Source organism: Callithrix jacchus, chromosome 10 (assembly GCF_049354715.1).
Source record: "Callithrix jacchus isolate 240 chromosome 10, calJac240_pri, whole genome shotgun sequence".
Taxonomy (NCBI): domain Eukaryota; kingdom Metazoa; phylum Chordata; class Mammalia; order Primates; family Cebidae; genus Callithrix; species Callithrix jacchus.
The window spans coordinates 124,009,846-124,026,869 of record NC_133511.1 but is presented as its reverse complement, the minus strand read 5'-3'; the positions used below and the strand labels follow the sequence as shown (position 1 = coordinate 124,026,869).

Sequence of the window (17,024 nt, the reverse complement as noted above, 5' to 3'; positions counted from 1 at the left end):
TTGCTCAGCATTACGTTTGCAATTCCTCCATGGGGACGCACATGGCTCTGCTCATTTTCACTGCTGTAGAGCTTTCCATTGAATGAATACCCACAGTGTGTTTATCCTCTGCGTTGCCCTGTTGCCAAGAAGCCCATGGTCTGCTTTCTTTTTTTTGTCTTAGGAATAACCCTGCTGGGAACTTTATTTTTTTTTATAGAGTCTCGCTCTGTTGCCCAGGCTGGAGTGTAATGGCGTGATCTGGACTCACTGCAGCCTCCGCCTCCTGGGTACAAGTGATTTTCCTGCTTCAGCCTCCTGAGTAGCTGGGACTACATATGCACATGACCCGCCTGGCTAATTTTTGTATATTTAGTAGAGTCAGGGTTTCACCATATTAGCCAGGATGGTCTCGATCTTCTAACCTGGTGATCCACCTGCCTCAGCCTCCCAAAGTGTTTGGATTACAGGTGTGAGCCACCATGCCCAACTTTGATTTATTTATTTATTTTAAGACGGAGTCTCACTCTGTTGCCCAGGCTGTAGTGCAGTGGCATTATCTCAGCTCACTGCAACCTCCACCTCTCAGGTTCAAGTGATTCTCCTGCCTCAGCCTCTCAAGTAGCTGGGATTACAGGCACATGTTACCTGCCCAGCTAATTTTTGTATTTTTAATAGAGACAGGGTTTTGCCATGTCGACCAGGCTGGTCTTGAACCCCTGACTGTGGTGATCTGCCCACCTCAGCCTCCCAAAGTGCTGGGATTACAGGCCTCAGTCACTGCACCTGGTGGGAACATTCTTACGGTTGACTCCTGGAAAACATGAGCAAGAATGTCTCTGGGGTATAAACTGGGAGTGGAGTTGCTGGCGTGTCTAACTCTTCTAGGTTATCCGAAACCAAAGTCGAGGTTTTAAAAACTAATTTGCCCTTCTCCCACCAGCAATAAAGAGCACTGAGTATTTTCTGACCACCTAGGTGGTACGATTTAGGACTACAAGTCTGTGTGAAGGCTGCCCCGTGATTGCAGCTTCTTTGGGGGAGTTTTTCATTTTTCTAACTGGCACAGTGCCAAGGATTTAGACAGTTGATTTTTCTCACAGGTAGTTCTTGGGGACAGGAAAGGGTAGATCACATTTATCTGTGGTTCACTCTTACGTTGAGGGAGTGCTGGGCTTCCCCAGCACTGGAAGTCCCAGCTTCCCTGTGGGTAAGATCTCCTTAGATTTCCCACAGTGGCTGGGCTCTGAGCTATGCTTCTGTGACCTTTTGAGGCTTTGAAAACTGAAGCTCAGGTTTGCCTAGTTCTGCAAATGCCCTCTAGATAAAAGCTTCAGTGTCAACTTGCCTCCCTGGTTTCTCCTTAGGGTTTTAGCCTGAGTGTTCCTTATTTTCTTGCCAACCTGTCTGTCCTTTTAAGACAAAATTTAATCTGGCCAGGCATGATGGCTCAAGCCTGTATTCCTAGCACTTTAGGAGGCCTAGGTGAAAGGATCACTTGAGCCCAGGACTTTGAGCCCAGACTGGGTAACATAGTGAGATCCCTGTCTGTATTTCAAAGAATATGTACAAAATAAAAAGGAGGCCGGGCACTGTGGCTCACACCTGTAATCCCAGCACTTTGGGAGGCTGAGGCGGGTGTATCACATGAGGTCAGGAGTTCGAGACCACTCTGGTCAACATGGTGAAACTCTGTCTGTACTAAAAATACAAAAATTAGCTGGGCATGGTGGCATGTGCCTATAATCCCAATTACTCAGGAGGCTGAGGCAGGAGAATCACTTGAACCCTGGTGGCAGAGGTTGCAGTGAGCCGAGATTGCACCACTGCATTCCAGAGCAAGACTCCATCTCAAAAAAAAATTTTGTTTTAAATTAATACGTGTTAATTTATACACACACACACACACAAATACATATATGTGTATTTTATCCTGCATTTGTAGTTATTTTCAGCAGGAGTGCTGGAAGGTTATTTAACTCTCCTGGAAAAACTCTGGTTAACCTTTAAAGTAATTCTTGCCTGCTTGCCTCCTTTCCTTTCCCTTTCCCTTATTTCCTTTCCTTCTCTCTCTCCTTCCCCTTCCCCCCTTCCTTCCCTTTCTTTCCTCTTTCTTTTTTGCCGGAGTCTTGCTCTGTTGCCCAGATTGGAGTGCCGTGGTACAATGTCAGCTCACTGTAACCTCCACCTCCCAGGTTCAAGCAATTCTCCTGCCTCAGCCTCCCGAGTAGCTGGGACTACCAGCATGCCACCATGCCCTGCTAATTTTTTTATTTTTAGTAGAGATGGGGTTTCACCGTGTTAGCCAGGATGGTCTGGATCTCCTGACCTCATGGTCCACCCGCTGCAGCCTCCCAAAGTGCTGGTATTACAGGCATGAGCCACCACACGCGGCCTAAAGTAACACTTTCTTTTCTTGTTTTTTGAATTAGCACTTTTAAGACGAGCCTTCGCATCCCTAGGGTTGTGGCTTCCATTATCAGGGGTCCCTGGCTTTCACACTTGAGAAGTAAGGCTGCCGACACCACAGTGAGGAGACAGAAGTGGTTTGGGCCACTCCCCCAAAATTTTAGTACTATGCTTGGACCTGGAAATCTGACTCATGTTTCAAACTCACATGACACTGATTTGTCCCAGAAGACTATTTTATGAATTTATAATGGGAGACAGAATCTCTGGGGTCAGCCTCTTCCTGTTTAAAGATCTATAGTTGGCCTGTCTGTACCAAGCAGGTCTTAGATGGTGGGTAGGTCCATTCTAGCATTCAATAAATCATAGTACAAATAGGGTTGCTGAGAGAGCAGGAATCACACACAGGCAATCGATGCCTGTCTTAAGGGATTTTTAAATGATAGTACCCTATTTTAGACCCTGACCCTCCTTGTCCCTGGTGGCAGATTCCCACTTTCCTTTTTTTTTTTTGAGACGGAGTTTCTCTCTTGTTACCCAGGCTGGAGTGCAATGGCGCGATCTCAGCTCACCGCAACCTCCGCCTCCTGGGTTCAGGCAATTCTCCTGCCTCAGCCTCCCGAGTAGCTGGGATTACAGGCACGCGCCACCGTGCCCAGCTAATTTTTTTGTATTTTTAGTAGAGACGGGGTTTCACCATGTTGACCAGGATGGTCTTGATCTCTTGACCTCGTGATCCACCCGCCTTGGCCTCCCAAAGTGCTGGGATTACAGGCTTGAGCCACCGCGCCTGGCCCAGATTCCCACTTTCATGTAGCGTTTCTTTCCCATATATTTTGCTATCTTAGCCTTTTGATTTCTGAAAGTCCCCATAATAACTAATGCTCAGTTTTTTTTTTCCCACTACTGGGTAGACTGAACACCCCATGGTCCTTCTGCTGCTGCCAAGTTCATCTTGGTAGGTGCTAATTTCAGGCTGGCCTGATTCTTGTTTTGTTTTTGTTTTTAGGTGGAGTCTTGCTTTGTTGCCCAGGCTGGAGTGCAGTGGCCTGATCCCAGCTCACCGCAACCTCCGCCTCCTGGGGTCAACTGTTCTCCTGCCTCAGCCTCTCATGTAGCTGGGATTACAGGTGCCCACCACCATGCCTGGCTAATTTTTTTTTTTTTTTTTTTAGTAGAAATGGGGTTTCACCATGTTGGCCACACCGGTCTCAAACTCCTGACCTCAGGTGATCTGCCCGCCTTGACATCCCAAAGTGCTGGGATTACAGGTGTGAGCCACTGGGCCTGACCTTGATTCTTGTTTTTAAAAAATTTTTTCAAGGCTTTTTATGTTGTCCTGTTGTCTGGATACAGAAAAGGGTACCCATTTTATTTAATCTACATAGAGATTCCTATCTTTTTGTAGTGCCCCTCCATTTCCAAGGTACTTTCATGTGTGTGGTCTCATTCAATGCTTGCCTGCCTTCTGCATTTTAGAGGACTGGCTTCATGTCACAGCCTTCAGCCACCAAGTCTCAGGGAGCTTCATTATTGCCCGCTGGACACCAAGCTGTAGATGAGCTTCACTTCCAAGAGTATTTGGCCTTTCATTTCGCACATTTCTGCGGAAGAGGAAGACAAGGGAACCGTCACCTATTGACTTGTTCATACATACACAGGTTTTGTTTTCCAGATTGGCATTTTTTTATAGATATCTACCTTATTCATAATTATATTCACACATTTAAAAGAAACTTTCCTTCGGAATCCTGTTCACTTTTTGTGTTCTCCTTTTCCAGTGCTCCCTTCTGGCCTCCCACCTTTTCCACACAAATTTTGTATTATTCGTTGCCTCAGAGTTCAGTGATTGTAGCCACCCCGTTTCTGGCACGCCTGTCTGTCTGTGAGCCTTTGCCTGCGCAGTGTTCAGTCGTCACCCTCTTCCCCTTGCCCTGTCCACACAGGTTCTCTTTCTGCGTTCACTCTGCTCTCCAGGTTCCCCCGCTTTGCCAGGGAGAGGCCTTCCAGCCCGTCATGCTCACCTCATCACATTCACACCCATCTGTTCTCAGGGCCATTTTAAACCTTTGTTTTACAATTAAAAAACAAATTAGGCCAGGCACAGTGTCTCCTGCCTGTAATCCCAGCACTCTGGGAGGCCAAGGTGGGCAGATCACCCGAGGTCAGGAGTTCGAGACCAGCCTGACCAACGTGGAGGAACTCTGTCTCTACTAAAAATACAAAAATAAGCCGGGTGTGGTGGCACATGCCTGTAATCCCAGCTACTTGGGAGGCTGAGGCAGGGGAATCGCTTGAACTCAGGAGGTGGAGGTTGCAATAAGCCTAGGTCACACCATTACCTTCCAGCCTGGGCAACAAGAGCGAAACTCCATCTCAAAAAAAAAAAAATTACATATTTAAAATGTAATGTATGGGTGGGTATTCACAGCAGCATTATTCAAATACAAAAAAAATTAGCCAGGTGTGGTGATGCATACCTGTGATCCCAGCTACTCAGGAGGCTGAGGCGGGAGAATCACTTGAACCCAGGAGGCAGAGTTGGCAGTGAGCTGAGATGGCGCCATTGCACTCCAGCCTGGGCAACGAGAGTAAAACTCCGTCTCAAAAAAAAAAAACAGCCAAAAGATAGAAACAACCCAAATGTTCATCAACCAAGGAATGGCTAAACAAAATGTGGTCTACCCATCCAGTGGAATGTTGTGCGGCCATTAAAAGGAATGGAGTGGCTGGGCGCGGTGGATCACACCTGTAATCCCAACACTTTGGGAGGCTGAGGCAGGAGAATCGCTTGAACGCAGAGTTTGCAGTGCGCCGAGATCATGCTATTGCACTCCATCCAGCCTGGGCGACAAGAGTGAAACTCTGAGCCAGGCGTGGTGGCTCACGCCTATAATCCCAGCACTTTGGGAGACCAAGGCGGGTGGATCACGAGGTCAAGAGATTGAGACCATACTGGTCAACAAGGTGAAACCGCATCTCTACTAAAAATACAAAAATTAGCTGGTCATGGTGGTGCACGCCTGTAGTCCCAGCTACTCGGGAGGCTAAGGCAGAATTGCTTGAACCCAGGAGGCGCAGGTTGCAGTGAGCCAGGATCGCACCATTGCACTCCAGCCTGAGTAACAAGAGTGAAAGTCCATCTCAAAAAAAAAAAAAGAGAGTGAAACTATGTCTCAAAAAAAAAGGAAGGAATGAAGTACTGACATGAGCTACAACATGGATGAACCATGAAAACACTGTGCTAAGAAAGAAGCCAGACACAAAAGGTCACATATTATATAACATTTCTATGAAATATCCAGAATAGCCCATAGAGATGCAAAGCAGATTACTGCTTGCCAGGGGCTGGGGGTGGGTGGGAATGGGGAACGACAGCTGGTAGTACCAGGTTTCTTTTTGGAGTGATGAAAAGGTTCTGGGACTGGAGAGTGGTGATGGTTACCCACATTGTAAATACGCTAAAAAGCACTGAGCTGCTTAGTACTGGTAACTAGAATATGTGCATGATTAGGCCTGTGCATTAAACAGTTCTAGTTGGTCATGTCCCCAGTCCCCGGTTGTGTGAACGTGCCACGGTTTGTTTAACCATTTGTCTGCAGTTGAGTACTTGAGTTATTTCCAGGATTTTGTCATCATTGATAACAGTAAGCCTTACTCTCAAAGTCTGATACGCTTTTTAAAAAAATTCTACTTCCTACACGATGCCAGGCACTTAAGAAGTACTCTATAAATATTTATTGAATTATCTATGCTTGCTATTCCTGTTTCATTAGTGTAGATAATTACTTTCTGTTCCAGATTATTTCAAAAGACAGTATTCCTTAAACTATTAGCCTTTCAGTAAGAGCTGTACATTTTACAGTGCAAGTGGTGTATTTCAGATAGAAGATAGTTTGCTTGCCTTTTCTGATCACAGAGGTAGTATCTGTTAATTATAAGAGATTCAGATGATGGCCTTGCCTGGGCAGTGACATTTGTCCAGTCCTCCAAACAGTTCCACATCCGCAGAGAAACATGCTTCTTATCTCTTTGCCATATCATTATCTTCTCTGCATCTTCAGTTTGTTAGACTCATTTTCTTCCAAAAAATTCCTTGGGTACCTTCTGCTAGACAGTAGTCTACAACGTATGATGCCGTTGTCCTCTTTGTTTTTCTTAAACTCCCCTCGCCTCCTCCTTTGTCCTCTTGTCCAAAGATCATGTCTTTCCTGTTTGCAAATAAGAAGGAATAACAGGGTCTGAAGCCCCTGGCTGGGCGCGGTGGCTCACGCCTATAATCCCAGCACTTTGGGAGGCCAAGGCGGGTGGATCACGAGTTCAAGAGATCAAGACCATCCTGGTCAACAAGGTGAAACCCCGTCTCTACTAAAAATACAAAAATTAGCTGGGCGTGGTGGTGCGCACCTGTAGTCCCAGCTACTCGGGAGGCTGAGACAGGAGAATTGCTTGAACCCAGAAGGCGGAGGTTGCGGTGAGCCGAGATCGCACCATTGCACTCTCCAGTCTGGGTAACAACAGCGAAACTCCATCACAAATAAAAAAAAAAAAAAAAAAAAAAAAAGAAGAAGGAATAATAGGCCCAGGCTCAGTGGCTCACAAGGCCTGTAATCCTATCACTTTGGGAGGCCAAGACGGGTGGATTGCTTGAGTTCAGGAGTTCAAAACCAGCCTGGGCAACATGGTGAAACCCTGACACATGCTAATTTTTTGTCACTATAAAAAAATTAGCCAGGCATTGTGGTATACACATGTAGTCCCAGCTACCCAGGAGGCCGAGGTGGGAAGATCACTTAACCTGGGAGGCGGAGATTGCAGTGAGCTAAGATGGCGCCAAAAAAAAGACGGAAGAATAGTGTGCCATTTGTTCTGCTAAGTCAACGTCCTTAATTTCGAACTTTTTCCTTTCTTTTCTCTTTTAAAACCGAGGTGTGCCCTATCATGCCCAGCTGTGGTCCCCTTGCCTCAAGGGATCCTCTTATCTTAGCCTCATAAAACATTGGGATTACAGCTGTGAGTCACCATGCCTGGCTCAACTTTTCTTTTTTTTTTTTGACAGTCTTGCTCTGTCGCCCAGGCTGTAGTACAATGGTGCACTCTTGGCTCACTGAAGCCTCTGCCTCCCAGGTTCAAGAGACTCTTGTGTCTCAGCCTCCCAAGTAGCTGGGATTACAGGTGTGTGCCACCACACCTGGCTAATTTTCGCATTTCAGTAAAGACATGGTTTCACCATGTTGGCCAGGCTGGTCTTGAACTCTTGGCCTCAAGTGATCCACTGTCCTTAGCCTATCAAAGTGCTGGTATTACAGACATGAGCCACTGTGCTCGGCCACTTTTTTTCTTTTCTTTTTTCTTTTTTTTTTGGTTTGAAGTCTTCTGACATTCTGAAGCTGTGTGCTTTTCTGTGACCTTTTAAACCCTATGTATTGGCCAGGCATGGTAGCTCACATCTGTAATCCTAGCACTTTGGGAGGCCAAGGTGAGCAGATCTAAGCCCTACTCCGGTGGCTGAAGAGGGAGAATCACTTGCATCTAGGAGGCAGAGGTGGCAATGAGCCGAGATTGCGCCACTACCGCACTCCAGCCTGGGCAGCAGACGAAACTCTGTCTCAAAAACAAAAACAAAACCCAAGCCCTGTGTATTCCATAGCTCTCTCGTAAGGAATGTACCGATGGGTCTCTTTTCCCTTTCCCTGTGTTGTGCAGTGGAGCTGTTCCTAGCCGGCCTCTGTCTGTTCACCTTTCCCTGCTGCCCCGTGGTTACTCAGCACACCTCAAGACGGGACGTGGCAGCAATGGTGGGCCGTTCTCTGTGTGTGAGAAGCTAGTCGTGTTATTGACTATGCCTTGCTGTTTTCTTCCGTCATTTTTCTAGGAACTGTCTGAAACCCGTGTTTTAGCTAACAGCAAGCTTGGACAAGGTGGTTCATCACAGTCAGGGTTAAAGCCTAGGAAATGAAGTGAAACTAATGAGCCTTCCCAGTAATGCAGAAGCCTCATCTTCTCCAGCTGTCTAGGGCTCTGGGCTTCCTTGTGGGTGGTAAATAGCTTGTGCCTATGTTGCTGGCAGCCACGTAGGCATCTGGGCCGGAGACAGAAAGGAAAGAATGGAGGAGACCAGGTGCCCCTGGAGTTGTGGATGCGCCTCTGGAAGTGCTAGCTGGGCTCATTGCTTTTTTTTTTTTTTTTAAATAAAGGCGGGGTTTCACCATGTTGGTCAGGCTGGTCTTGAACACCCGACCTCAGGTGATCCGCCTGCCTTGGCCTCCAAAGTGGATTACAGGCGTGAGCCACCTCACCTGGCCACTTTTTTTTTTTTTTTTAATTTTATGGAGACAGTCTTGCTCTGTTCCCCAGGCTGGAGTGCAGTGGCTCGATCTCCGCTGACTGCAACTTCTGCCTCCTGGGTTCAAGCAATTCTTTTGCCTCAGCCTCCTGAGTAGCTGGGACTGCAGGTGTCCAGCCCACCACCATGCCCCATTAATTTTTTGTGTTTTATTAGAGATGGGGTTTCACCATGTTGTCCAGGCTGGTCTCAAACTCCTTAGCTCAGGCAATCTGCCTGCCTTGGCCTCCCAAAGTGCTAGGATTACAGGTGTGAGCCACTGAGCCTTGGTGCTTTTTTTTTTTGGACAGTCTTGCTCTTTTACCCAGGCTAGAGTGCAGTGGCACCATCTCGGCTCCCTACAAGTAACCTCTACCTCCCGGGTTCAGGCGATTCTCCTGCTTCAGCCTTCGGAGTAGCTGGGATAACAGGTGTGCACCACCATGCCCAGCTAATTCTGTGTTTTTAGTAGAGACAGGGTTTCAACACATTGGCCAGGCTGGTCTATAACTCCTGACCTAAAGCGATTCGCCAGCCTTGGGCTCCCAAAGTGCTAGGATTACAGGTGTGAGCCACTGTGCCCGGCCTAGGCTCATTGCTTTTTCCAGCCAATGCTGATGACTGAAAGACTGTTTTAATCTTAGAATGGTACCGTTATTTGTTAAATGAAGTACCTCTATCTGTAGCTGTCTCCTCATCCTTCTTGTCATTATTCTATTTAGATCTCCAGCCCCGACTCTCCTCGCAGATTTCAGACTGTCTGAAACCTTTATACTTCTTCAGTGAATCTGTTCTGGGATTTTAGGTGCTGGCTCTATGTAGACCAACGGACCTCTAACCTCATTCACAAACACAGGGGAATTGTCATGAGGAAGATGGGGTAGGAGAGGGAACTCCCTCTTTCTCTTTGCAGAGCCTTGTCAGATTCTCAGGGACAGCTCCAGAGTTTGGGGGAAATGAGATTAGAATTCTTGGCTGGTTTTGGATCTGCTGTTTGGTTTTTCCTCACCGAGAGCTAAATCTGTATGAAAGAATACAACAGTGGAATCATCATCATAGCAACTATAAATAATAATGGCAACTAAGTTCGTTCTGCTCTCCTGGGGCGTCTTCAGGAATTATCTCTACTGACTTACAACAGTCCTGGAGGGCAAAGATGTTTAATCTGAAGAAACTGAGGCTCCAAGGGGTGGACTGCTTGTCCGGGGTCTTCCAGCCGGGGGGTGGCGGAGCTCAGATCCAGGCTCCCGTCTGTGACCCGCTGCCATGCCCCTGCCTTCCCCTGCACCGGAACAAAGCCACTGCCCCCAGATTGCCGGCATGTTTGTGCGTTTATTTCTCTGAATGGCTCCAGGGTTTTGCTTTGTCATTTCGGTGCTTGTGTCCTTTGCAAAATCTTTTGCTTCCTTTTATTTTTCTGACCCCAGGAGCATCTGACCGATACCTGGGAGGAAGCAGGGTTCTTCGCTTAGACGTCGTGGTTTTCATGTTTTACAAAATTATCCTTGGCCTGTGTGCTCTTTTTCCTTTCATTTCCTCTCTGAAACACTGCTTCTTTAAGGCTATCGTGAAGATGAAGATAACCTGCCCAGGATTTGAGAAGTGTTTTTAGCAAGCAGCTGAGTTTTTAGCGGGGTTTCCATACTCTGCGTTGCCCTAGGGAAAGCGAGTTGTCTTCCTCGTGATGCCGCCATGGGAACCGGCGCATGGATGGATGCAGGTGGGTGGCCGTTGAGCCAAGGGCCAAGTAAGGCATTCCATCCTCGGCCACACTGCCCTGCTCTCACGCCTGTATTTCTATGTCCTGAACACGTTACATTTGCATCCCGGCTCAGCTCTATTCCCTGAGGAGGTTGGAGTTCTGATAGTCCACTGAAGGAAGGAAGACAAAGAAATGACTGTGGGCCGGGCGCAGTGGCTCTCGCCTATAATCCCAGCACTTTGGAAGGCCGAGGCAGGTGGATCATGAGGTCAAGAGATCGAGACCATCCTGGTCAACAAGGGGAAACCCTGTCTCTACTAAAAATACAAAAATTAGCTGGGCATGGTGGCATGCACCTGTAGTCCCAGCTACTTGGGAGGCTGAGGCAGGAGAATTGCTTGAACCCAGGAGGCGGAGGTTGTGGTGAGCCGAGATCGTGCCACTGCACTCCAGCCTGGGTAACAACAGCGAAACTCCGTCTCAAAAAAAAAAAAAGAAAGAAATGACTCTGTGATTCTGGGGATTGCTGGGAAGCTGTTGCTTAGGGTTGGCTCTCTGCCCTTTCGGATGCTCTAGACAGGTGCCCAGGGGACAGGCCTTCCAGGGGCTGCCACTTTCTCCAGTGTTAGATCCATGTCTGTTTTCCTGTCCCCCTCCCTTGTCCCAGCTTTATCATCTGAGATCTGGGGCTTCTTTCCAAAGCTGAATTTAAGTTTCAGGCTTTCTTTCCTTCCAGCTGTTAGGCAGGGACTTGTGGCAGGAAAAAGAAGAAAGAAATTTCTGTTGCCCGTACGAGGGTGACGGGTGCTGGGTGAATACCCGTTACAGGGAAGTTCTTGCCGACGAGTAGCCTGGCACCTTTCTGCAGGGTGTCTTCTGAGCCAGCTGGATTCATTGTGTTGGCCTGCGGAGTCTGAGAACACCATCTTGCTCGTCGTTCCCCTCCTCCCTCCTCTGTGCCCCAGGAGGAGGCGTGGCATACCCTGGGTCTTTCCTCCTCACACATACTTGTCTCTGTGTTTGGTTACCAGAATGAGCCAGGCTCACTCGGAGTCCATTCATTCATTTATTCATTCAACAATCATTCTGTGCGAGGCACCATGGTAACCTGCATTCCAAGGCTGTAATTGCTGTCATCAAGACATTTGCAGAACTTTGGGTCACTGATGTGCCTTTGACCTGATGCCCATTTTATAAGCCCAGGGATTCCTCCTGAGTCATACAACATCTCTGTACCTCTTCTCCAAGCGTTGTGGCTTAGGTTTGTGTTTTTGTTTTTGTTTTTTAGATGAGGCTTTCTGGCGAAGACCTGAAAGCCTGCTAGACAAATTCTAAAGAGCTGTAACACCCCCTGCCCGACTCGTGTGTTCTCAGTGAGTTAGATCCCTCTCCCCTCCCTTGTCATCTGTTTGCAGCTCCTGGCACAGATCCTCAGCATTGGTGTATTCACTGCCTCTGGCTAAAGTGACTGTTGTCGCTACCCTGCCCCTCCTCACCAGCCAATGGCTTATCATTTCTTCCCAGCTTGTCAAGCTCCTGGAGATCTCAGGAGACACAGGCCCTACTCAGAGCTCTGCAAAGATGTCCTTTAAGGGTGTGAGTAAAGGAATACTTTTTTTTGTTTTTTTGAGACAGAGTCTCACCCTGTTGCCCAGGCTGGAGTACAGTGGCTTGATCTCAGCTCATTGCAACTTCTGCTTCCCAGGTTCAAATGTTTCTCGTGCCTCAGCCTCCCGAGTAGCTGGGATTACAGTCATGTGCCACCACACCTGGCTAATTTTTGTATTTTTAGTAGAGACAGGATTTCACCATGTTAGCCAGGCTGGTTTGGAACTCCTGGCCTCAAGTGATCCACCTGCCTTGGCCTCCCAAAGTGCTGGGATTACAGGTGTGAGCCACTGTACCTGGCCTGAAGAGAGAATTTGAAAATAGAAAAAGAATTTTCCATTCATTTTACCTTCTGAGGCTAACCCAGACAGCTTGAGATAGTCCACGTGGGCCCAGAGTTCCAGGATAGTGTGAGTCTTCAGGGACTCTCGAAACCCTCTTGTTTCTATGGGTGCTGGAAACTTAGGGGGCTTGGTTTAGTTCCTCTCTGAGCTTCCCTATTAAAGGAACTTCTGAGTAGATGAAATCTTACAGGGAGAAGTTCTGAATGTTGCCGCCCCCTCCTGGGCTTTCTCTACTGGTCTGGGGGCGCTGACTTGAGGCCAGAGTTAAAAGACTATTTGGAGGTCACACATGCTCAGCATGGCTTAGGGAGTGAGGAAGCCTCTTATTTATTCTTCTGTCTCTTACCTCCCTACTTATCACTACACCCACACCCCTAAAACCAGAATGGTGGAAGTAGATTTTGTTGAGCCGGGAGTGGTGGCTCATGCCTGTAATCCCAGCACTTTGGGAGGCTGAGGTGGGCGGATTATTTGAGGTCAGGAGTTCGCGACCAGCCTGGCTAACATGGCGAAACCCCATCTCTACAAAAACACAAAAAATTAGCTGGGCTTGGTAGTGCACACATGTAATCCCAGCTGCTCAGGAGGCTGAGTCATGAGAATCTCCTGAACCCAGGAGGCAGAGGCTACAGCAAGCCTGGATTGTGCCACTGCACTGCAGCCTGGGCAATGAGCAAGACTCTGTCTCAAAAAAAAAAAAAAAAAATAGATTTTGTACATTTTTTTTTTTTTCTTTGAGACAGAGTCTTGCTCTGTCGCCAGGCTAGAGTGCAGTGGCTCGATCCTGGCTCACTGCAACTTCCGTTTTCCGGTTTCAAGCAATTCTCCTGCCTCAGCCTCCCAAGTAGCTGGGACAACAGGCACGCACCACCATGCCTGGCTAATTTTTTGTACTTTTAGTAGAGATGGGGTTTCACCACGTTGGCTCAGTCTCTTGACCTCGTGAGCCACTGCGCCCGGCTGATTTTGTATATTTTTTTGAGATGATGTTTTACTCTGTTGCCCAGGCTGGTCTTGAACTCCTGGACTCAAGCAGTCGTCTTGCCTCAGCCTCCTAAAGTGCTGGTATTGTAGGCATGAGCCACCACGCCCAGCCTAGAAGTAGAGTGTTAATTGCGGAGTTGGTTTTAGTGGACTCAAAAAACATTATAGTTTGTTTACCTCCCTTCTACAGGACTTGGGAGTGGAAAGAGGAATTTTAACTGCCTTGCGTATAAATTTTCCTTTTTTTTTTGAGTCTTACTCTGTCGCTCAGGCTGGAGTGCAGTGGTGCGATCTCAGCTCACTGCAACCTCCTGGGTTCAAGCAATTCTGCCTCAGCCTCCCGAGTAGCTGGGATTACAGGCGCACGCCACCATGCCCAGCTAATTTTTGTATTTTTAGTAGAGACCGGGTTTCACCGTATTGACCAGGATGGTCTTGATCTCTTGACCTCATGATCCACCTGCCTCAGCCTCCCAAAGTGCTGGGATTATAGGCGTGAGCCACCGTGCCCGGCCGAATTTTTCTTTTTTTTTTTGAGACAGAGTCTTTATGCTCAGGCTGGAGTGCAGTGGTGCAATCTCGGCTCACTGCAACCTCTACCTCCTGGGTTCAAGCGATTCTCCTGCCTTAGCCTCCCGAGTAGCTGGGATTACAGGTACCTGTCACCATACCCAGCTGGTTTTTGTATTTTCAGTAGAGATGGGGTTTCACCATGTTGTCCAGGCTGGACTCGAACTTCTGTCCTCAGGTGATCCACCCGCCTCGACCTCCCAAAGTGCTGGGATTACAGGCGTGAGCCCCTGTGCCCCGTCATGAATTTTTCTTTAATGCAAAGTTCTTTAAGAGGTGGGAAAAGAGTTCTATTTGCTGTTTTCATCACCACCTAGAGAGCTCACTGGCTGCTGTGAGGGAAGGGACTTGGGCATTTGACTATAGATTTTGCAAATCATGGTGGGTGCTCTATCAGGTATGTGCTAACTTAGGGGAAAGCTAACCAGCTTCCAGTTTGTCCCCTTCCTGCAGCAGGAGGTCCTCTTGGACAATCCCAGGCTCTAGGCTGCCCATGGAGCCAACCCTGGGGTGTGAGTGCCATGATCCCAGAAGGCTGAGGCTGGGCTCAGGTGCCTCTTGCCCCAGGTAACCGAAGTTCAGGCCAAATAAATTTGCCCCTTATTGTACAGAATGCCAAGGGTCTTCCAGACCCTTTCCCCTTGTCAGTAACTGTCATATCCACCAGTGCAGTGGACAGGCATCATGTAGGTGTTAGACATTTCAAAGCTGAAGTCTAGCTAAGGCAACGAGCATACACAAGAGAAGCTGGAAGACAAAATGCCAAGCAACAAGTGCAGCCTACAAAGAAATGGCATCAGTCTGCCAGCCCAGTTCCAGTTTTCCATGGAGCTTAGCTCTAGGATTTCAGACTTGACCTCTTAGCTTATCAATTCTTTATGCCCTTGAACTTCATCTTAGGTAGGAAAAGGTGAAGGGCGATCTCTGGAAACTTACACCGATTTGCATAGACCCTTGTGATAAGTAGAGTGCTTTAGTATACATTTCTAAGTGAAGACCAGGTGGTTCACGCTTTGGGCTCCCTGCACTTTGGGAGGCTGAGGTGGGTGGATTACTTGAGGCCAGGAGTTCGAGACCAGCCTCACCAACACAGTGAAACCCCAGGTCTACTAAAAATACAAAAATTAGCCAGGCATGATGGTGCACACCTGTAATCCCAGCCACCCAGGAGGCTGAGGCACGAAAATCCTTTGAACCTGTGAGGCGGAGGTTGCAGTGAGCTAAGATTGCACCACTCACTTCAGCTGGGTGATAGAGCAAGACTGTCTCAAAAAAACAAAAACAAAAACATTCCTGCGTGGGGTGAGGGTTCTGGGTTTGGAGATGATTTGCCGGGGGTCATGAAGGACTAGGGCTGGGATTCGGGTTTCTGCTACCGAATCTTGTTTACGGTCTGCAGCGCCATGTTTTTCTCCCTTCTGGGTTTATTATTTCCCTCTTTGCCCAGGGCCTTCTTGGATCACTGCTCAGTTAGCCATTAGGGAGACTAAGGCGACTAAGCTGTAGCCTCAGGACTGGCAGCTTCTAGGAACTCAGGTTCCCCAGAATTGAGGTGAGTCACCTGCTGCCTGTAGCCAGCGCTTGGCTTAGACAGTGGGGTCTTCCTTCATCCTGATCGGAGCACAGACAAAACTGCTTGGCAGGTCTGGCGCGATGGCTCACACCTGTGATCCCAGCACTTTCGGAGGCCGAGATGGGAGGACCACTTGGGTCCAGGAGGTAAAGACCAGCCTGGGCAACATAGTGAGAACCCATGTCTACAAACTAATAATAGTAATAATAAAATAAAACTGCTTGGCAATGCGCAGGACGGGCTTGCGGTCTACAGCTGTGGGCGTGGCCTGACCTATGCTAAGGGAAAGACCACGGGGGCTGGCCAAGTGTAGTGGGTGAGGCGGGGAGTTGGGGGGGGAGAGGCGGCCCCTGTGCGGAGGGCATTTGTTCCTGTCGAGCCCCTCCAGCAGTAGGTGAGTTCCAGCAGAAGCAGTGGCTGAAAGAAACACAGTTGGTTTGCTTGTTTTGGAGGGTGAGGAGGAGGAAGGACCGGAGCAGAGGGGAGTGGAGGCTGTGAAGGGCATAGCAGGAAAGACGGAGACGGTGGGAGGGGTTGAGCTCAAGGTGCCAAAAGAGGCAGTGGCTGATGCCTGTGAAGGACGGAGAAAGAAGGGAGACAACCAAGTCTGGGGCCTCAGAGGACTGGGACCAGGCTTCCCCCAGCAGTGTGTGCTCTTCAGGTCCGGGATTTTTGCCTGACTGCTCTCTCTCTTACGTTAGCATGAGACTAGGGTAAGTCAAGGAAGTCTTAGAACCACCTCTGAGGCCTGTGGTCCTTCTTCTGGTAGCTCTCGCTGAGGACAGGGCCCTGGTAGTCCTCCGTGGATGGAGTGGAATCACCCCTGGAGCCCTGGCTTCCTGGCTCCCTGCAGGATCCCAGGGCACCAGGTGGTTGCAGCTGCCCTTAGCTCCAGGGGCTGCCATGCGGCTTAGGGAAACTTGCCTTTGCTCTACGACTATTTACTGAGCACGATTGTGTTCTAGGCTGCAGGCTTCATGCTGGAGACACAGCAGGGAGAAGGCCCCAGCCGTCTCCTGTCATCAGAGGGGACAGGCAGAAGGCCATTCCCTGTTCAATGACAGCTGTGAGGCAAAGCACGGTGGGTAATGAGAGTGCCCTAACTCGCTGGCCCATCAGGGGAAGCCTCCCTCCCGCTGTGGTTATCGGCCTCTCGCAGCGGGCAGCACCTGGGTGTGGAGCTTGGCAGAACAGGGGGAACCTTAGGGTGGTTTCAGAGACTCCACCACAAGCTCTCTGTGAAATGGAGTGGAGGGCGGAAGGAGCTATGGCACCAGCACCCGCCCTCCCTCCCTAGCTGGAGCCTGGTTGCTGGGGCTGTCTTTTTGCCTTGTGAGCCCTTCCCATTGGTGCACCCTAGGACCCTGCTGGCACAGTTGTTTTTTGTTTTTTTTTTTTTGAGGCAGGGTCTTGCTCTGTCACCCAGGCTGGAGTGCAGTGGCACCATCATGGCTCACGGCAGCCTCAAACTCACCCAGGCTCAAGTGATTTTCCACCTCAGCATCTGGAGTAGCTGGGACCACAGGCGTG

General features: G+C 48.8%; 1 protein-coding gene and 1 non-coding gene across 24 annotated transcripts in view; one reads left to right on the top strand and one right to left on the bottom strand.

Annotated features, from left to right (window-relative positions):
- The window catches only part of PC (pyruvate carboxylase), a 111,156-nt gene that overhangs the window by 25,251 nt on the left and 68,881 nt on the right, over positions 1 to 17,024 (top strand). The window lies entirely within an intron of this gene.
- On the bottom strand, positions 11,705 to 11,765 carry LOC118145965 (U7 small nuclear RNA). Its single transcript, XR_004731439.1, has one exon. It is a non-coding gene; the product is annotated as a U7 small nuclear RNA (small nuclear RNA).